The 23,214-nt window shown below is 40.2% G+C and overlaps 1 protein-coding gene and 1 pseudogene across 1 annotated transcript in view; both read left to right on the top strand.

Moving 5' to 3' along the window:
- CTNND2 (catenin delta 2) overlaps positions 1-23,214 on the top strand; it is a 564,215-nt gene that overhangs the window by 98,938 nt on the left and 442,063 nt on the right. The window lies entirely within an intron of this gene.
- On the top strand, positions 1,530-1,613 carry LOC114223692 (U4 spliceosomal RNA; annotated as a pseudogene).

Consider the following 23,214-nt stretch of genomic DNA (forward strand, 5'->3'; position numbering starts at 1 on the left):
GTGTGGGCTATACAGGTCAGTGTACCCAGAGTCCTGAAAGGGGAAAAAAAACAAGCAACATTACCTTGGCCAGGTGCTCAAGGTCAACATCAACAGTGCTCAGTCATGCCGATACCCTTGTTATGATGTAATGAACTTGCCACTTTACATCTGTGACCTTCCTCTCCAAACCCATAATCCCAGTCTTACCATGAGAAAAAGTAAGTCACATCCTAATAATGGGATATTCTATAAAATGTCTAACTACCACTCAGGAGAACTGCCAAAAGTCGTCAAAGACAAAAAAAAAGTTTGTGACTGTCCAAGAGGAGCTTAAGGACATGTGACAACTAACTTTTGAGTCCTGGTAGATAGGTTCCTGGGGGCAGAAAAAGGACATTAGATAAAAGCTAAAGAAATCCTGATAAATTATGGCCCTTAGTTAGTGGTAGTGTACCAATATTGGTTTAATAATTGTGATAAATATGCCATACTAGTATAAAATATTTATAAAAGGGAAAAACTGAATGTGGGGTATCTGGGAACTCTCTATACTATTTTCCTAGTTTTTCTGTAAAGCTAAAATTATTCTAAGATACATAGTTTAATAAATTAATGGGGGCAAGACAAGTAGGATAACATAGAATTCTTATATGCTACACTAAGCAAGTTGGAACATATTTTGATTGTCCTTGGGAGCCTCAGAAGGGTTGAGTCATAAAATCTGAATTCTAAAAGCCCTCTGAAGGCTCATGTGCAGAAGGAGCAGTAGATCAAGTAGGTGACTTTAGAAAGCTAGGAGAGAGATAAGGCTGAGTGCCTGGACCGAGGCAACCACAGCTAGAATGAGTAAGAAGCACGAGGCAAGACAATAAAGCCCTGGAATCAATAGCACTTAATCCCCGATTAAATGGGGTGGGTTGGTGGAAGGAGGGAAAAGTCTACCCTGGTGGTTTTCAAGTTGAAAATGAAATGTTGGGAAATGTTTACAAAAGAAAAGAAAATGGTCTAAGGATGTATTTACAGCACTAACAAGAAACATCTGGTGAGGAAGTCATGCTTGAACTCTGCAAAGGCAGAGAACGTCTCATTGAACTGGACTGTGGGTTTTCTGGTCTTAACCAGATGGTACTTAGAAGCTACCTTTTGTCCGCTGCTGTGATGTGATCATTTCTGTTTGTAAGGAGCAGTGTCAGTTGATTGACTGACTTCTCCGAAAATGCATCCAGGTTTCCGTCCCCTCTTGCTCCCATAAATGCAGCGGCTTTACACCTTTCTGTGCTGAAAGTGAATTAAGAGGATCGTGGGTTTAGTGTGCTTGCTTCAATATCGATTTATCCAACTTCCAACAACATGGCTGACTGAGCTGATGTCGACTGGCCTTCTTTCTGCATACTAGAAACACTTAGAAATCGTCAATAAAATATGACCCAAAAATTAATACATAGCTTATCTCTAAGGAAAGAAAAGGATATCCCCAGGCCCCAGAAATGGAGAAATCAAAGCCAGTGGAACTTCAAATCAAGGCTCTGAGTTTAAGATCCAGTTACAGCTTTGCACACTGGCAGTATCGTAGCCAACGAGGTTTATCCGAGGCGCGATTATTGCTAATTGAAAACTTTTCCCTAAGATCCAGATATAAACCGAGAGGGAAGAGGACCCGATGCTGTAGGCTGAGTGTGTGTGTCTCCCGCTCCGAAGTCGGATGTTGAAACCTAATCCCCAATGTAACGGTACTTGGGGGTGGGGGTCTTTGGGAGGTGATTAGGTCATGAGTGTGGAGCCTTATGAATGGGATTAGTGCTCTTGTGAAAGAGACCCCAGAGAGCTCCCTCACCCCTTCTGCCCGGTGAGGCTACAGTGAGGAGAGGGCAGTCTTGCAAGCCAAGAACAGAGTTCTCACCACAATCCAGCCATGCTGACACCCTGATCTCAGACCTTCCAGCCTTCAGAACTGTGAGAACTAGTTTTTCTGTTGTTTATAAGCCACCCGGTCTATCACGCTTTGTTAGAGAAGTCCAGAGAGGGTGCCTGGGTGACTGCCTTCGGCTCAGGTCGTGATCCTGGGGTCCTGGGATCAGGTCCCACATCAGGCTCCCCCTGCTCTATGAGGACCCTGCTTCTTCCTCTCCCTCTGTCTGCCACTCCCCCTGCTTGTGTGCACTCTCTCTCTCTGTCAAATAAATAAATAAAATCTTAAAAGAGAGAGAGAGAGAGAGAAGTCCAGACAGACTGAGATACCCACCCAGAAAGAAGGATTCCATTTTAGCCTGGATGAGGAGAGAGCTGGGGCATCTCGGAATAGTGCCTGGAGACTCAAAGTCCAGCCCCATCTGTGGAAAGAGCTAGAAACTCTCTGGTCACTGGTTTGGAATCAACCGAGCGGCCTGCCCACCCAGGGGACTTGGGTGGGGAAAACACTCTCCCTTGAGAGAGCCAAACTCTAGACCTGGTGGAGGGTAGCGTCTGAATTTACACCCTGTGCATCTTGCAGCTACCCAAGCTGAAAAGATTAAACCGAAGAGCTTGTCCAGAGCCCTTAGGTCCCAGCATAGGCAGTGTAACTCTTCTCTGGAGGGCCCTTCCACAAAGCAGATCATGCAAGACTCTCACAGGAAAAAAAGAGAAAGCACTGTTGAACATGAGCTCAGAGTTAAAAATATCAAGTGACAAGACAAATGAATCACCTTGAAGGAATCAGGTATTTCCACAAACAGAATGATTAGCAGTCCAGGAACTTGAGTTACTAGAGCAAACTTAAAGAAACAATAAAATAAGGAAGCAAAAAACTGAAAAAGGACCACATAGAATTTCTAGAAATGAGCAAGCATAGTCACTAAAATTAAAGCCTCATGGGAATGTTTGAGTAACCCCAGTATTGTCAATACACCCATTGGACATTTCAGAATAGTGGTCAAGGGCATGACAAACATCTTAGAAACTGCGTCTAGACACTTATCTGAAAATTTGCTGGGTTTTGACGGACTGCTGCTCCCTGTGGTTTATACCATGGAGCTGTCGAGAGGGTTTCATTCCACAGAGTTTTACCCCGGGTTTGTATTGATTGAAAAGCTCATAATCTCCTCACTCATTTATTTATTTTTATTTAATAAATTTGGCATATAACATTGTATAAGTTTAAAGTGTACTGAGGGTTACTTTGGTACATGAATATACTGTAACATGATGCCTGTGTAAGGATATTTATCACATCACACAATTATTGTACAATATTATTGGGTATATTCATTATACTGTGCATTAGATCTCCACGGCTTATTTACTACTTTTTACAAATTTGTACCCTTAAACACCATACTCTTAACCCCAACCCCCTATTCCCTGGGAAAAATCACCATTTTACTCTCTGTTTTTTACAGGTTTGCCTCTGATAGCTTCCATGTGTAAATGATATAATACAGTACTGCCTTTCTCTGTCTTCCTTTTCCTGCTTAGCATAATGTGCTCAAGGTCCATCCATGTGGTCCCAAATGGAAGGCTATCCTCCTTTCTCATACCTGACTAATACTCTGTACTGTATATGTACCACATCTTTTTTATCCATTCATCCATTGATGGGCATTTGGGTTGTTTCCATATCTTGGCTAATGTGAAATAATGTGATAAACATAGGACTGCAGATACTTCATTGGAATCCTGTTTTCACTTCCTCTGGGTACTTACCCAGGAGTGGGGTTGCTGGATCGTATGGTAGATCTATTTTTAATGTGGTGAGAAGCCTCCATACTGTTTTCCATAGTTGGTTGGACCAACTTACATTCCCACCAACAATAGATAAGGAAGGGTTCGCCACGTGCTTGCGAGCACCTGTGGAATCCCCCCTTTTTAAACCCCAAGTGTCATAAGTGAACTTACTGTTCATCTTAATGAATTTCCATTTTATGATTACACAGTGAAAAAATCACTTTTCTCTTCTCACCTTTTTCTCCATTGGCTAGAAGACCTGACTGATATTTAGAAACTCTGATTCTAAAGGATCCCATAACCTCTCAGGTTGCCATAGTTCCCTCTTTTATGGACTGGGGACCACCTTGTTGGCACCCTGGAAATATCACCGGACTACTTTTCTTTTATCATTACCTGTGCCGTGAGTCTTATTCTTGCCACTGCTTTTGCCATTTCTTGGTGTAGATTAGAATAATGATCACAGCTTGGCATTTTACACTGAAACATTTTTAACTCTCTAATATGAATTAATAAAAGAAGAAGAAGAAACTAACGAATACATTATTTAAAAGAGAAGAATAGCATAGTATCACTAAAAGCTAACAAACACTTTTTTTAAGATTTTATTTATTTGAGAGAGAGAGAGAGAGAGAGCACATGAGCAGGGGCAGAGGGAAAGGGAGAAGCATACTCCCCGCTGGGCAGGGAGCCTGATGTAGGACACAGTCCCAGGACCCTGGGATCATGACCTGAGCCAAAGGCAGACGCTTCACTGACTGAGCCATGCAGGCTCCCCTAACACACACTTTTTATCCTATTCTTTTTATAAACTAAATTTAAAGGCAGATGGCAATTATTCACCTTTTTGCCCCATTAAAGTACAATGCATATGTTAGATGTTTAAAGACACTTATTAAATGTTTTAAATACTTCTGCATATCTAAAAAAATGGAATGTTAGTTGCACAATACAGCTAATTGGTCAGAATCCATTTTAAGGGTTTCTGCCCTTACTACTAAGATTAAATCCCCAATAATCACTGCTTAGTAACATTAAAATTTCTTTACATATAACGATATTACCAAGAGCCCAAACACATTTTTTTTAAAAACTAGTAAAAAGTACTTGTTCATGTAGTCTTCTTACTTGTTTTTATATATACCTAACAGAGAAAACAAAATTATATTTCAAAATCCCAAGCATGTTAAAAATGTTTAATGCTCAGGAATATTCTGGGCAGGGTCAGGCCTGACACAATAGCCACTCATCCTGGAGACATCACAAATGTCCGGACCCTGGATGTGTACTAGCACCAATATGGAAGAAGGGGCATCTCAGGGTCAGCTCATTCCAAATCAAGCCGAGCCAAGGAGAAACCACCCCAAAAGAAGAAGGTGGGGGATGACGTGGTCCCACGGTAGATCTGGCCTGTTGTGTCCACAGTAGGGGCAGGCAAGCCTGGGAGAGTCTAGCTCTCCTCACTCTCTGGACGGAGTCCGCAGCCTGTGCTGGCTTCATGGACACTTGCCGCACATCTGGGCCGTGGTGTGGGCACCAGCCTCCCGCATCAGCCTCCATGCTCTTTGCGTGGCATCAGTGAATCTCCTCGTGGGTCCTGGGCAGCAGGACCCTGTCCTGGGTTCTGTACCCCTGCTGTGTCCAGCGTCTGTTCCTAGACCACACTCAGGTTACCTGGTACCCTGAAAAGATCGACATGGCACAGTTCTCTTTCCTTGTTAATTCTACCTGTACAACTTTCCGCTCCTGTACACGCAGGTGCAGAAACCTGACCACAAAGAACATCATTTCCCCCAAAATGAGCTTGTCACAAAGAATCAGTTGGGTGGGAGGGGGGAGGGCAAGTGCATGAGAAGGCACCAGTAACTTTCATACCGATGGCCTTACAGAACCACTGCTGACAGGGGCCTTGGACACGCTGTCATCTCCTCAATATCTCAGGAGTCTGGGGATAGGCATTCTCTTTGGCAAGTAATTCTTTAAATTGTTACTTTTAGAGGCATTTTTTTAAGTACTTCAAGTTAGGATGGAAGGGGGTAGCTGACGATATTTAAAGCTTCGGGAAAGGAGGAGAGAGAAGATTAAATTATTTATTGTTCTTAGTATTTTTTTTACACTGGAGTCTGTAGACTTTCCTCTAAATGTGATGTGTCATAGCCTAATGTTGATTTGATTGTAGAATTTGGAAGACACCAGCTAGTAGTTTTTGCCGTATTTTCTTCAGTTTTTTTCCAAGGACAATAGATCCGAAGGAACTCAGTAAACCGACAGATGAGTTTCAAGATACTGATATAAGGTCTGGAACTCAATGGTAGTCAGTAACTCTTCTGAATGAGTACCTTCCAGATGAATGGCTGCAGGAGAGAGCAGTCTGTTTTTAAACATTCTTTTATCTTTTTAAATTAGAAAATAAAAGTTCCATAAAGTCCATTTTTAGTTGTACTCCTCATCTGTTTCCATGAAGTCAGCCATTGGGGAAGCTTTTCCTAAAATGGCCATCTGCACCTGTGGTTGGAAGCTGACTCCTGTCTCCAACTGCTTTCTGCATGAGTAAGCCACCCTGGGCTGTGGCGGCACCCACACTTTTATAATGAAATTCCAAGGAATAAAAACAAACTCCAGATGGATGTGGTCATCTTCTCGCCAGTATTTTTGGAGAGGCTAAACTGGACCAGCCTGCTAAATTTATTTAATCACCTTAATTGGTTTTAATATTTTTAGGGCCCGAACCATTTTGGAAGGGGAAACAGATGTTGCATGATGGCTATGAGGTCTTCAGGAGCTGCTGCAGAAATAATTACACATCAGGAACCGCACAGTCAAACGTGATCTTCCTTCAAGTCAGTTTGGCAAAAATAAAGGTGACAGGAAAGCTATCTCACTTTCGTCCGCTTGGTCCTTTCATTTCAAAATTGGGACACAGATCACATGAGAATGCCCAGGTGCACAGTTGCTGCATTTATCATGTTTCCAATTTTTACCATTTGTTAAAACATGCATATTCATCTACAGTCATTGAGAGCAACCTATTAACTGTGACAGTAACAACATGGACAGGGAGAGAGTGCAAAAAACAAACAAACAAACAAACAAACAAAAAAAACAGTTCATGGGGCGCCAGCGTGGCTCAGTGTGTTAAGCTGCTACCTTCAACTCAGGTCATGATCCCAGGGTCCTGGGATTGAGCCCTACATCGGGCTCCCTGCTCAACGGGGAGCCCGCTTCTCCCTCTCTCTCTCCGCCTCTCTCTCTCTCTCTGTGTGTCAAATAAATAAAATCTTTTAAAAAAAAAAAGTCCAGTTTTGGATATTTTGTATTATTTCAAGAAAAACTCTGAAGGAGCATACATCGTGAAAGACTGAGAATTTTTGGAAAATTTTGTAATATGCTTAATGGGAAAAGTTAGGCATGTTAACAATGTGAACAGTAATTTTGTGAGAATATAAAATGTTTTCAGTCCCTTTTCACGTAATTATTTAAGAAAAATGTGTCTTCTAAAAGACAAAAATCAGGCATGATGATCATGAAGTCTGAAGAAAAAATTGGGGGAGGGGAAGAAGAGAGAAATATCCTTCCAATTCGGAGAAACAAGGCACACAGGGAGAAATCATTTGGGGGATCTCTCCCTGTGTTCAAGGTAACTATAGAAGGTGTTTCCTCTTTCATGTTGTTTGGTATTTGTAGTAAAGATGGCCACAATGACTGAATGCCTGTATCAAAACCATGATTGAATATTTGTAGCATTTTAGTTAACAAAGTATGTGATTAATCTCAGCTCTTTTTATCTCTTAAGCCCCATATTCTACCCAGCAGCCAATCATGTCCCCTTACCTTCATCATCTAGCGGGATCATCCACTTCTCATCACCTCCTTACCTAACTGGCCCACTTCCTTATCACACCTGAGTAGTTACCTTTGCGCCATGAGTGGCCTCCCAGCTTCAGCTCCTCAACTGTCCATTCGCAACACAAGAGCCAGGGTGATCCTTAAAAGCTTACATCAGCTTGTTTTACTTCCTCGGTCAAGTACTTCTTGCTTCTCAGGATACTCAGAATAAACGTCAAAGTCCCTGTTATGACTGAGCTTACCTTCTGATGCTCGGCCATTCCCCGGACTGGTGGCACACTGACATTGAAGATGCTCTTTCCTCTGCCAGGGACTTTCTTTCCATATCTTATCACCTGCTCCCTCTTAACACCTGCTTGGTGAAGACCTCCCAGTACTTTATTTAGAACTGAACGCTTACCCTACATCTCCCTGCTTCCTCTTTCTCACCTTCCAACATACTCTGTATATTTTTCGTATTTATTTATTCCATCTAAGATCCTCTCTCAACTACAGAAGTAGGAATTTTTATCTGTTTGGTTAACTACTGAATTTCCCTGTACACACCTAGAGGCCTACGCACTTGAGGGGAATCAATAAATAGCTGGTGAATGAAACATCCAACGTATTTAAATTTAGTTTTTTAATCATACTATTTAGATGTAATCTCAAAAGTGAATTTTAGGTCTCAGTCACCCCTAGCTAACAAAAGTTAAGTCAACATAACTGATTAAAATTGCTTCTAAATGAACACATTTTGCCAGTCTCTATAGAGCTTGCCTCACTGATCAGTTGAGAATGGAAAAGAAAGCCAGAAATCTGTCATTTACAGATAAAATCACTTTTCCAGCTGCCAAAGCTTAGCTGGACCTATAGTTCATAAACACTTGCCTCCCCTGCTTTCTAATTTATTAATAATAATAATAATAATAGAAATCGAGTCAGTGTTTGCTTTTTGCATGACAAAAAAGGTCCTTAAAAATATATTTTATACTGAAACCACATCCATTTATGCTTTTTTCGGGTATCTGGTACAACTGTGGCAGGGGGTTTGTGCTCTCACTGAATCCTGGCAAAGAGTTAGTCAAAAGTTGAGGAAAGTGATGCCAGGAAGTGCTTTCTTCTCTTACCCTGCTAGGACTGAGTCACCCCAAGTGATTCCTCAGAACACATAACTGGGACCCAAGTTCCCATGATGCACATGGTCATGAGCCTGAAGTCTCTGGTGTAAATTTTTTATTAAAAACACAAGTGAAAGATAAAAAAATGGTTGTACAAAAAGCCAAAACACCCAAAGAATACTTAGTCCTCCTTATGGATTTATGGGTATTTACTGCATAATTTAAGAGATGGATAGAGGGATGAATGGATGGATGGATGGATGGATAGATAGATAGGTAGACAGATTGTCTTACCTCAGTACACACTTATAAGTACATTTTCAAGTTCTGTGCATAATTAACATGAGAAATAGCCCTAACAGTGTACAATATACCAAAAATAGGATTATTATTTGAATACATTTTCTAACTTGGCCAGAAGCAATATAATATAATTACAGTACACTTGAAATGAAATGTTGAAGCGGGAGCACTTAAATTGGCAAAGCTATTATGTTGGACTTGTGCGATTAATCTCTGAGAGGAATGGCAAACAGATTTTTAATGAGTTTTAAATGCAGGACTAAGATTGATGGATAGTCCACACTTGGTATCAAGGCTGAGGAGTATGCAAATGCAGGGAAGGAGGGCATCCATGCAAAGTCCACAGGGGACAGAAGCAGTTTCTGGGTGCTTAGTTGTGTTGTCCTTTTGCTCATTTCTTTACCCTATGGCCATTTATTTGCTGTAGATCAAAGTTAAGAAACATATAGATTTGAATTGTAGCAGCTCATATCTTTGTTGATATCTTTAATTATTTAAACAAAACACTGTACAATGTAAAAGTTACTTTCCAAGACCCAATAATAGTGTTTATTTCCCACTTATATTTGTAACTTTACTTCTTAATTTTTTTAAACATTTTATTTATTGGAGAGAGAGAGAGCATGAGCAGGGTGGGGGGAGGGGCACAGGGAGAGGGGGAGCAGACTCCCCTCTGAGCAAGGAGCCCAGTGCGGGACCCCATCACAGGACCTTGGAATTTTCATGACCTGAGCCGACTGAGCCACCCCAGGTGCCCCTACTTCTTAATTTTTTTAGTTCAGTTTTTGTGTTGATATTTTTCTCATTGGACCTATTTCAATCCAGCTTATTATTCTGAAGGAAAAAAAAGTCAGTAGAGTATTTCTTCCATAAGTGCACCTATAATACCCTAAAACTGAAGTCCAAGGTCACCAATGGTAAACAAGTGTCCACTCTCACGGCAGGAGATGTGCAGTGAAGAGCAGGGATGCCAGGAGAGGCCAAGGCCAGGACTCAAGTTGAGAAGCAATGTCTGGCAGTTATGAGTGCTTTTCAATAGATCAAGTCCAAAGCCAATGCCAAGAAGCCACGCCATGCCTGAAAGACCACCCGAGTCCTCTGCCTGTGAGGTCATTGAGAGTGAGGTATAAATAACCTTGACTTTAAAATCCAAGTGTGATCTCTCTAATCCTCAGCTCTTTGCTCTGGGCCAGGAATTATGCTCTCGCGTTTGAGCGGGCACACGCAACTCGCAAGAGTGAGTTTAGATAGATCATTGGATTATAGTGAAGGAGATGGGCGTTTGTTCATCAGCAAGGCCAAATCCCGGTGATCTTCCCTGGAGATCTCGAAACCCCTGCTATGGTCTGAGTGTTTGTGTTCCTCCTCCCCCAAATTCGTATGTTGAGATTTTGACTCCCGGTGTGATGGTATGAGGAGGTCAGGCCTTTGGGAGGTGATTAGTTCATGAAGGTGGAGCCTTTGTGATGGGATTAGTGCTCTTATAAGAGACCCACAAAGGTCCTTCACAAAGGTCTCTGCCATGCGATATAATGCGACGTCCGTGACCTGGAAGAGGTTCTTCATCCAACTCTGCCAGCACCCTGATCCCAGACTTCCGGCCTCCAGGACTGGGAGAAATAATTGTTGTTTATCAGCCATCCAGTCTGTGGTGTTTTGTTATAGCAGCCCAAACGGGACTAAGACACCCCCAGAGTCGGATCACCCCCTGGCGTGTCTGTCCCCCCACCCTTATTTTCCTCTGTCACTTTTTGTTAGTTCAGTTCAGATCACAGGGCTCCATATAACCTGGGTATCACATAACAGTGAAACAGTGCTACTAATATCGCTTTTTAATGATAAAAAATTGTATTGTTAAATTTTTAAGCTTTACCCAGAATTTACATGGTGCTACACAGTATCTCTTAGAAGGAATGTGTTGGTCCTTAGTTTGTTCGGATCTAAAATTATTTCTTTTTTTTTTTTTTTTTTTTTAAAGATTTTATTTAGTTATTTGACAGAGAGAGAGGGAGACACAGCGAGAGAGGAAACACAAGCAGAGAGAGTGGGAGAGGGAGAAGCAGGCTTCCTGCTGAGCAGGGAGCCCGATGTGGGGCTCGATCCCAGGACCCTGGGATCATGACCTGAGCCAAAGGCAGATGCTTAACGACTGAGCCACCCAGGTGCCCCTAAAATTATTTCTTGAAAAATAATTTTCCCAAACCTTGAGTGCAAACATTTGAATTTTTTAAAATGTCACTCTGTTATTTCCTTGTTTATGAGGAGCATTGGCTCAGTGATCCATTCCAGCTTTGAAATTCAGTGGTTTTATAATGCTTGCTCATTAGAGTGAGAACATGGTCGAGATGAGTTAGGTCAATCATATCAAGGGGACAGGGGTCACGGATTCCCCAGTGACCTTGACCTGTTGTCTCTGGGCTTAGCTCACACCAAGGAAAAGTCAATCACAGAGTTCTTGAAGCTAGACCAGCTGGAGATACACCTCGTTCTAGTAGCTGGGAGGTTGATGAGCCATCTCTCACTCTGGGTCTTATTGGACCTCCTCCCCACCTGGCCTGTTTCTCATTCCTTGGGTCTATTTTCAGGTTTAGTCTCCATTTCCTATAGAATGTCTGGGTTGGGGCTGAGGTTGGGACTGTTGTACCTTGTGCATTCTCTGTACATATCCAAGGGCATGTGCAGAGGAGATCCGAAAATATTTCACTTATTTACCCATGTTGATCCTCTCAACACATATTTATGTAGTGACACTTTTGTTCCACACACTTCCAGGGGCATGAGATTCAGCGGTAAACAAAACAAGCAAAATCTCTGCCTTGATGAAGTTCACACCTAGTGAGGGGAGAAAGAAAATGGGGAACCATAAAAACAAAACAGAACAAGGGGGGAAAGAGTGAAGGGATGGATGCCATTTTATATGTAAAATAGTCAGCTGAGGTAAAGTGATATTTGTACAGAGCCATCAGGAAGAAGAAGGAATGAGCCGTGTCTGAGGACAAAGTACTAAGGGCAGCAAGTGCACTTCAACCTGAGGCACTTCAAGGAGAGCAACCTGCAGGAATGGCCTGAAGAAGCGGGGCAGATCCAGGAATAGGTAGAAAAATGCAGAGGAGACACCTTTGGGGGTAGAATGGTAATCGATGGGGACAGCATAGTGGAAAACGACAGAAGGTGCAGATTTGGGGTTCTTATACACAACCAAACATGTCAGTATTAAAATATGAGTGAAATCTCATATGTCAACATTCATGTTATTCCAGTGTAAATCAAATTCAGAAATTGGCTGGACAATTAAGGAAACAGATAACAAATATTAGACATAAACTCAAAGCTTTGTTCTCTGAATATTTTCCACTGAATTTCTTCATTAGGTCATCTATTTTCTATTCCTTCCTGGGGTAGCCCTGTGCTCTCAGGGAGGTGAGGGACCTTTAGCACACTGCATGAAGAATGCCATGGTCTCACCTATGTTGGAGGATTTCTCTGACTGCATTTACAGAAAGGACTGTTGGCGGCAGAATGTACCAGAAGCAAGACCATTAAATCTGTTGTCAAAGGGGCCCAAGAGTTCTGTCCATTCCAGTTGGGTGATCTTGTCAAAATGATGGGTAAACATTGTTTGAGAAGAGTTCGGCTTCATCAAAATTCTAAGCATGAATTTTGCAATCTAAGAATAGTCACTTTATCAGATTGCTGGAGGTGTTGACCATTGGACCTTTTATTACTACACAGACCCCTGGGTCTTTGCGAGGCGAAGAAAGAATGCAGGTTCTGAATTCATTTGCAGGTACTTGCAACATGATACTGGCCTAAATGTGTATGTAAAATCATATAATATTGAACTGAGATACGGCGTTGACTAAATACGCTCTGGCAAGTGTATGCATGTCTTCCAGGTAGGCTAGAAGTTACATTCAAAAAGTTTTCTTGTCATTCATTTTGAAGTTTTAAATGAGCTATCTTGTAATATCTTTCTCCCAAGTTTGGGAATTCGCGATCTGTGGAGAAGAGGCGCTTTTTGTGTCTGGTAGAGAACTAAAAGAACTATCTGGAAACATTTTCCTTTCTGAGAGCTGAGATAGTTAGCAGTGTTATGCTGATGAAGCACATGGAAGTCGGGCAGTTGTTAAGTCTATCACCCTTTGCTCTTCTTGGCTTTTAAGAAGTGCAAAAAGGATGAATTATCTTTATCTTTAATACATTGTAATTGGCAAGGTGAAGCAGTACTTTTCCCTCGACTGCCGCCAAGTAGAATTTACCATGCTGTGGTGTTAGCACTTAAGGGACAACTTCTTTCTACATGAAGTGGAAAATTTGAAACTGCCACGCTGTTTATGGAGATAAGATTTAAATGGCAATCTAGGACCCTGCTTGTCCTATTTTGAAGACAGAGTTCTTTTTTTTTTTTTAAAGATTTTATTTTATTTATTTGACAGCAGAACTGTTTTACTCAAGAGTTTAAACTTTGTAACTCTGCAACCTAGGCAGTAAAACAACAATAGTGGAAACAAAACTTGAAATAGCCAGGTGATCGGTGTCAAGCCCTCTGCTAAGCAGGGTCCATATAGTTTCCTTTCATTCCCACCTTATTTATTTATTCCTTCTAACAAATCTGTGAGTGAGACTAGCACTATCATCTATACTTTATAGATGAATAAAGTGAGATGGAGTGGTTGAGGGGGTTCGTTGCCAGTCATTTGGGTGAAGAGCTAGTTTTAGGAATTGAGGAACCCAGGGTTTTTGCATTACGCATATGAATCACTCATTCCAAATGATCTCTCTGCAAAATTGAAGTTTCTAGAATTGCGCACTCTGGTAAATGCTTTAACATGGTCTTCCATCTCATCGTTTTACTTTCTCTTCTCCACAGTGACAATCTCAAGTCCGATCTCAGAGATCTGGGGGGAGGTAAGATGAAAATAAGATAAATAAAAATTAGGAACAGGAGTATCAGCATTAAACAGCTAAGCCCACTGCTTTGCAGCAGGACTTCTAGGAAATTTCAGTATGTTAATGTGCTTTCTGAATCGCCAAGAGGAAAGTCGAATCTCTGGTGTTTTCCAAATGCGCGTGGCCACGTCCGGGAACGCCTATGAACGTACTACAGTGCACTGGTTTTTCCCCCTGGTCCCAGTCAGAGAAATGATGAACTAGAGAGGCAGGACGTGCTCTCTCTCTCTCTCTCTCTGGTTCATTCCCAGTCTGTTCACCTGTTTCTGCTCGGAGACTGGACATTTTCATTAAGGGGATTTCACAGTCACGGGTCTGCCTGGAAGTCCCACACCAGGATGCTTGTGTAGAGATGCACTTTAGGACAACTCACCCCTGCTCATATTTTCAAGGATCATGGTGTTCCCAGTTTTCTTCTATCAGTCAGAGTCCAACAGCTATTTGGGATTTTGCTCCCACCACTGTACATATAAACTCAATCTATGCCTCCCTCCGGGCATCCACGTTGGGTTATGGAATAGCTCTGACAGGAGTTACCCAGAAGTTTTCCACAGAGATGCTCTGCCATTCTCTCAAAAGTCCACAGTCGTAATTTTGAGCTTCAAAGTAAGCAAATTCTCAGGGATTTTTTTCGAGTTAAACACATTGGTGAAGACTGGAGAGAATGAAAGTCAAAAGTTGAAGGACTTAATAAGATGCTATTTATTAAGCTCTAAATGAATGTCACACTGTTTGGCTTTTTACATGTATTAACTCATTTATTCTGAACAGCTCTTTGGGGACCATTCTCTTGCCATGATGTGAAAACTTGCCCCACTAGTAAATTACAGAACTGGAACTGGGCCGACGTCCAGTGGCCAGATTCTAGAGCCCACGTGAGTAACACTGTGCTGTTTTGTCTCTCATCAGTTAATATGATTGTTGAGTTTCTGAAGGAGTTGGGAACATAAGGGGTCACAGTCAGAGAGAGAACAGTGGACCCCAGTGCGCAGCTGAAATGGAATGGAAGCAAGCATCCCAGCACTGGAGATAGACAAGGAGCCATGTTTTTGGGTCTTGGAGTCACCTAGAATGATGACAAAGGTCTGGTAGGGATACTATGAAACCATATCCCGTGCACGAATAGAAAGGCAGCCAAAAATGCCTGCATTTGGGGACTAGTCAAGCACCACCCTTAGGAGGTACAGATACATTACCTCTCCTTTACCAATGAGGGATCATTAAGCATTCCATTTCTTAAGAAGACCGTGTGGAAAGAATGCCCACTGTGGAGCCAAGAGTCCTGGCACCATCACTCTTTCTGTGACCTGGAACAAATGTTGTCACCTCTTTTGATCTTAAACATGTAGATGATCGTACAGAGGGTGTCATGAATTAATGTGATGACATGTCAATTGTCATGCAAATATAATGTGGTGAATTAATATTGTTTCCCCATTGTGCAGCTGATATATATAGCAATTCTTGTTTTGCGATTATCTGTACAAAATTGTTCCTAGGACCTTTAACTCTGGATAATATTTTTGGAAAAGATGAATTGCAAAAACATTTTTAAATAACAGAACATATTTGAAGCTGCCTTCCCAGGTAGTGGGGTTGAAATGTGCAAGTGTACAGCTAAGTGATTGAGAAACATTTTCTCTACTCACATGGGATCCAGCTCTCTGCTGGGTCACAGCACCTGTGTCTAGCCACTGGTGTAAGATTATAATCTGGGCAGAACTTCCTGTTGCTATGAGTAGAATACTCATAAAAACTTGAGGGTTTCGCCAAAACAAGTTTCTATTCAATACCCACCACACCCTGTCTTGCACAGCAAGCATGCAGAGCAAGCATACTTTTGCACATGTGTAAAACCAACACGGTCTCCTTGATGCAGGGAGGAAAACCAAACACAATCCCTCCCTTGGGGCACATCAAGAAGTTGCAGAACCCATTAAAATCTATTGCCCAGATGATTGAATTACATTCTAGATGAGTGATGGTAATCAGCGTGCATTTGCCCAAGTGGGTAAAGACTGAAATGTGATTTGCAGTTTTGTAGATGCTATGCTGGGCAAAGACTCATTCATAAGAGGAGACAAGAGTTCCATTGCCTTTAATTGTATTAATTTAGTAGTAATCATTCTCTTGCAATATGAAAGATTCCATTTTTAGTAAACAAACATACAAACAAACAAACTTCTCATTGCCAATGGGGAAGTTTTATACCGACAGAATGTGCGAGCATAAGTAGTCTTGTGTTGTTTCTCAAAGGTGCCTAAACAAGCAGTCTTGGTTTTGATGGAAAGCAGAATGTTAAATTCCTATGACCTGTGCTCACTGATTCTGAGAACAAACCCTCCTTGATAAGCATTAGTTACCATTACTTAAAGTAAGAAGTCACCCTTTTCCATGCCCTTCTTTTCTCTCCTGCTAGAAAAGTATGATCACTTCTTGAATGACAAAATGATTGATTTTTAAAGCAACACATCAAAAGCTGAAAGGCACAAAGGAGGAAGGGGGAGGGAATGAGTCCCACAGAACTTTCTAAGCTGTCTCAGAAAAGAGACTTTAAAGGTCACCTCCTGCCATTTAATTTGAAATTCCCAAGGGATGCTTAGAAATCTAAATCAAGATGAAGCTCATCGTGAGAGAGTAGGGGAATGCCAGCTCTGTGTGAGACATTGTGAGGCGTATGGGGTTTAGGTAAACCATTTTCACTAACAACAGGAGGACCATGGTTATAACATGTGTATCCCGCGATCAGGGGAACTAGAAAAAATTAGAAGGGGGTCCAGAAAACTGTTTTTATTACTGTATCTGGCAGAACAGACAAGGTTCTTTGCCTGATGTTTCACCTTGGAAGCAAACACAAAATAATACTGATTTTATCTTCCTTCTCTTCTTCCTCTCAGTAAAGCAGCTTTTATGATCCACTTCGATTCCATATTTTAGTTCTGCACTTGACCTTTTTTACTACCCGTGTTTGAATCGTTCCTATCTACCTTGTTTAGCTTAGACCTGGAACAAGTTCAGTACTTCCAACTTCAATGTCATGAGGCAAAATGGGAATTAAATTATTTGCCAACGTTCAGTTTCCTAATACAGGTGGTCCCCAACTTAATGATGGTTCAATTTACAATTTTTTGATGGTGCGAAAGCAATACACATTCAGTAGAAACCATACTTTGAATTTTGATTTTGGATCTTTTCTCAGGCGCACGATATGCAGTTTGATCCTCTCTTGTGATGCAGCCCCCCCTCAGCCACGAAATCAGCGATCAACAATCTATACACTGTCCCCACACAACCGTCCCGTTTTTTCGCTTTCAACAAACTACATGAAATAGTCAACACTTTGTTATAAAACAGGCTTCCTGTTCGATAATTTTGCCCAACAGTAGACTAATGTAAGTGTTCTGAGCACATTCAAGTAGGACAGGCGAAGCTACAGCGTTCAGTAGGTTAAGTGTATTAAAACACATTTTCCTCTTCTATTTTCAACTTACGATGGGCTTCTCAGGATGTAACCCCATCGCAAATTGAGCAAGATCTGTACTCAGAAATTTTCCATTTGTAAGAAAGAATCTGAAAGCCTACTCTTCTCAAAAAGAAAAAAAAAGAAAAAATCAGACACAAACACACGCACACAAAACCCATAAAACTTTCTTTTTTTAATTTTATTTTATTATGTTATATTAATCACCGTACATTACATCATTAGTTTTTGATGTAGTGTTCCATGATTCATTGTTTGCATATAACACCCATAAAACTTTGTGTTCTAGATATTCTGCTACATTGTATCTTAGGAATACATAGTATGGAGAAATCAGAAGATTTTTGTTAACCAAGATCACATCTGATTTGCACATAAAGAAAACTGATTTAGAACATATAAAAGCAAAACAAAAGTGCTAGTCATATTTTATTAGGTTTTTATAAGTCGAATCCTAATGTTATCTAAGAAGTGTTACAGAGAATACGGGATAACCTGTATGGGGAGGAAAAAAGTAAATAATTTGCTACTTAGCACTTAATTGGGGGGCGCCTGGGTGGCTCAGTCGGTTAAGCATCCAACTCTTGATTTCGGCTCAGGTCATGATCTCAGGGCCATGAGATCGAACCCCAATGTCGGGATCTGCACTGGGCATGGAACCCACTTAAGATTCTCTCTCTCTCCCCCTCTGCCTCTCCTCCCCACCTGACTTGTGTGTGCTCTCTCTCTCTAAAAATAATGAATTAATTAATTAATTAATGTGAATAAACAGTTAATTTGGCCTCTGGCTCCTTTTCAACATGTTAAAGCCTATAAAGTGTTAATGTTGATAAGGTAAATTTCTATTTTAGCAGTGCTCCAGAAGCCATAAAACAACCTTATTTCTATTTATTAAAGAAAGTTAGGTGTCATCCTATAGAAAATGACTTTCAAGCAGAGTAATATAAACCTAGCAGAAACCAATACAGTGGTCTTCAGAAGGAAGAGTACAAGTGTGCAGGGAGGGAAAAAAAGGGAATTGTGTTATATCTTTACCTAATGAAAAACAAAATGTTTAAATTACACGAATGCAATTTTGAATTATTTAAAGATTTTATTTATTTATTTATTTGACGGAAGGAGAGAGAGAGGGAGAAAGAGAGAGAGCAGGAGTTGGGGGAGGGGCAGAGGGTGAGGGACAAGCAGACTCCCCTCTGAGCAGGGAGCCCAACACCGATCTCCACCCAAGGAACCTGAGATCATGACCTGAGCCAAAGTCAGATGTTTAGCCAGCTGAGCCATCCAGGTGCCCCTTGAATTTGTTTTTAAGGAGGTGTTCCTTTTTGAGGGGAGGAGTAAGTATACTATGGCTGGAGATACTGGGTTATATATTCTTTCAGGCCTATCCTGGAATCAGAATAGAGCCTTGCCTGGATGGAAAACTCTTCCATTTGTCATAAATAAGTCTTGTGCTCCCTGATATTCTGAGTCTAATCTTTGTGGTTCAAACTCCATATAACTGACAATAAGCAATGACAAATTAGCCAGGAATGAAAGCCTTGCAGGTCGATGGGAAAGAAACTGCTGCAGGTCTCAGTAAACCTAGAAATGACATAGTTTCACCTTCTTACAGTGTCCTTTCTCCAAAGAGAGCTCAGATGTTTGGCAAAACAATTGGGGCAGTTTATAGCGCTGTGGATGCTGATGTCAATCTTGAGAAGACAGTGTTTAGTGTTGGAGATCAGCCTTTGATGTTAGCTATCACAGACACCGGCACATTAACTCATGATGGTGCTGAAGGCTTATTAGTCGAGGAGTTGTGTCTGTTGTAAGTAAGAAGTGGCTTTTTTAGGAGAGAGGTACAGTGGGGAGGGCACATGTCGTCGGCATCTTGTTTTAAACTACAGCTTCCTTTGTCACTTTCTAGCTCCACAGCCTTTGTCAAGTTCCCTTCAGTTCCCTAGCCTACAAAGTAGAGATGATGTCACCTGCTTTTCAGGGTAGTGGACTGAGTTCCAGTTGCATATGTAAGAGCACCTGAAACAGGCAGAGACTCATCACCGCTGGGTGCTGATGAGTAGGATACACTCATGCAAATTTTTTCTCCAGGAATTTCTTTTCTTCAACCCAAAGTTGATCAATGTAATATACATATATTATGATGGAATTCAAACATGTGCAGCTCAAACAAATATAGGCACATAGCCTGTGGGATTTAAACCACAAAATTCTTCGGATTTTCTGTTAAATGAGCTATTTCAAAAGAAGTTTAGGTTTCTCCTTTGAGCTTTCTTTTTTTTTTCTTCCTGATATTGTATACATTACTGGATACAGGTCAACATGCTTGTTGGCGTAACAGGCTACAGAAAATGAAAAGATAGAATGAATAGGACTTTGAATAATCTCCTATCATCATGAACATCTAGATATATGTTGCTTTAAAAAAAATAAAAGATATTGTTAGATCATGGTATTTGTTACTGGAACCCAAAACAAAGCCTTGAAGTTTCCCTAGAGTTGAGCTATAGAAACTGAATTTCCTGGGGGAAGGAGCAACTTTACAACAATTTCCCAGCTCCTACCTAATTATCAATGTTTCCAGTCATATATATATATATATATATATATATATATATATATATATACATACATATATATATATAATTTTTGGAATTCTGGAGTAAAATTATTAAAATTACATAACCTAAAATAATTGCACTTCTGAAAAACTTGAGACCCCTGGCATTTTTAAAAGGTTAAATCCCATTAGTTTTTTGTTTAGTGAATTTTTTTTTAGAAAAATCATAACTTAAAAAAAAAGAAAAATCATAACTTTTAAAAAAAATTTGGGGGTATATTTTTCCAGAGCAACTCAATTTCCCTTTGTAGAGCATGAAATGCATTTCTATTTACCAATATATTCTCTTCATTAATTCAGAGACTTTCAATAAAACTGTATCAGCCATAATAGTTGAAACACTAGGATTAAAAAAAAAGAGCAAATATTGAATTCCATTTCCTCTTTTTGTTGATGTTCTACAGGCTGGCCTTTCATTCTGTCTGTGCCAGCATTGGGTGCTTAGCCCAGAGGCACGCAATAACTTTTATAATGCAAACATGTAACATCACTAAAATAAGCTAATCCATTATTTTTTAAAGTTTCTTCCTGAAGCATGCTTAGCTTTAGAATTTACAATTATGCCTGAAATTATCCTTGTAATCACCATGGAAAGTATCACTGTTGGGACAAACAACAGAGGAAAGCAATCTTTGGAATACTATGGTTGACAGTTGTATTTATTTGTGCACAAATCACTAAAGATAATGCTAAGTGGAAGGATATGCCATTAGACTTATTTTTTTAATGAAAGAATGTGTTATTCACGTGTATTAGTTAATCTGAATTAGTCTTAATCAATTTTCTGTTTCAAATTTAAAATAGGCATATTATGGGATTTAGCCAAACATATTAGATATCTAATGTGAGCACTATATAAAAATGAGTTGAAAATGTCTTTCACAAGAAATAATACACCATTAGAATTTAGTAACTTAGTCTGATGCTATTATAATATCACTATCCCAAAGATAATTGTGATGGAAATTTTTCAAAGGATACAAGGCCTGTATGTGTGTTTGGCGTGCACAGTGGGGGGAGAAGAAATACACTGTACTGGGATGTTTCTAAAGCCCTTGATTCTAGCTATAGCTCTGCAACAAAGGAGGGTGATGTTGGGAAGATATAATGCCTCTAGCCTTCAACTCTTACATTAAATGTGGCTTTTGTATCAGATGAACGACACTGCCTTTTTTGGGGGGGGATCAGGCTAAAAGCTTATATACCTTAAAGCTATGACTATGACACTTAAGGTAGAATTTCTAATCCAGAAATGCAACAGTATCCTACACACAAACCTAATCTGTATCATAAAAGAGACTCTGTTCCTAAAGTTAATATTTTTGTCCTTTTTTTAAAGCTTCTATAAACCCCAGAATTGTTGCAGCAATAAAGTATTCTTTGTATTAAAGACCACTCTTATATTTTTCTTCTTATGTCTATCCTGTATGACAATTTGTAGCAATGAGAATAGTCTATTAAGAGAGATGTTAGGCGGATTATTAGTATGTTTAATAAAGGAAGAGTACTTATAAATAATTGCAGAAAAATACAAAAATCCTAATGGAAAATTGTGCAGAGGACATGAACATGTAATCACCATGAAAAGAGTAAATATTTACAAGAGAAATAAAAATGGGTTCAAATTCTTAAAAATCAAAGAAACCAAAATTAAAAGAAATGTTACAGACTGTATGTTTCTGTCCCTCAAAACTTACAAATTGAAATCCTGACTCTAGTCGGATGGTACTGGGAGGTGGAGCCTTTGGGAGGTGATTAGGTCATGAAGGGGGAGCCTGCATGGATGGAATCAGTGCCCTTAAGAAAGGGACCTCAGAGCTCTTGCTTTCTCTCTACCAACTAAAGCCAACAGAGGTCCCTGTGCAACCAGAACCAGATCGTGCTGGCACCCCAATTTTTGATTCCCAGCCTCCAGACTGTGAAAAATAAATTTCTATTGTTCATCCACCATCCAGCCCTTATATTCTGTTTTAGCAGTCCAGATCGAGACAAGAAGATAGACCAATCTTACCTACAAAATTGAGAAATACATACTTTGAAATACTCAGTGCTAGCTTGGGTGCAGTGACCCCCCGATAACATTTGTAAACTACAGGCAAGGAGAGAAAATTGTCTCAATTTTTCTTCTAAAAATGTGGCGGTATGTACAGCACCCTTAAAATTGGTTACAACCACTGACCATTTAATTCAGTTTACAGAAATCAATTTGAAATTGATTTATATTTTAAAAATGTATAAAGCCATCCCTCCAATAAAAGGTGAGTAGTTAAAAAATTACAATGCATCCATTGATTAGAGCATTATGCAACCATTAATTTTTAATGTGATGATATCAGAAAAAATGTTGACAATAATGTTAAGGGACAGTACCACATGCCAATTATAATACACTCATGAAAAACAGGATATCTCCACTTAGGTTGTATATTAATATAATTTTATATTTGTATCTTTTAGCTCTGAAACATGGTTAATTGTTATCTATAACCTTACTATTCCTAAAATTTCAACAATAACATGCATTGATTTGATAATCTGAAGAAAGGGCAAAGCCTGAGCAGAATTCCCTCTCTAATATCGATAAACGTTTGAAGACATTTTTTTGTCCCCCAAATATGAAAGAACTTGTCCATAAATTGGCTGGAACATATTTTTAAGTTTGAATCAGCCTCTTTCCAGAAAGACATGTTTGTCTTGAAGATCTGATAATACAAGGCCCCGGGAACAAGCCCGCTGTGCACTGGGTGTTAGTGGAGCAAACTGGAGGGTCTGCTGGCTTCCCTTCCCTCTACTAACATATTGGATGAATAGATGTGATCATTGACAATACGCCTCTCTCCAACCGTGTCAGTGGTTCTGAAGAGCTCTAAATGTTGCCCATTGACACCATCACTGGAAGCATGACTGTTCTGTTGTAGAGCATGACAGTGCAGTCGAACACTTTAGTCCTGGAATATTGTAGGTTAATAAGCAGAATAACGTCTTCTGTACATTTTATGGTAGGGCTTGCTGGTAGCACCTTTGACTGGTCCAGATGACATGTATAGTGACCCAAGGAAAGAATCTTGCCAGTGAGATTTATAAGACATGTCACAGGAATGTAAGAAGCAAATCATTTTATAGAAATGGTATTTAAGTTGAGAAAGCTGCTAAAGCCAAGAGCTGCAGAAGGCAAGGAATGTGAGCATGATGAGATGTACCATTCAGTGTAGACAAACCAGCCCTTTGTTAAG

This window comes from Eumetopias jubatus, unplaced genomic scaffold (genome assembly GCF_037043125.1).
Source record: "Eumetopias jubatus isolate StellerSeaLion01/CBP00866 unplaced genomic scaffold, mEumJub1_p1.0 scaffold_5, whole genome shotgun sequence".
Taxonomy (NCBI): domain Eukaryota; kingdom Metazoa; phylum Chordata; class Mammalia; order Carnivora; family Otariidae; genus Eumetopias; species Eumetopias jubatus.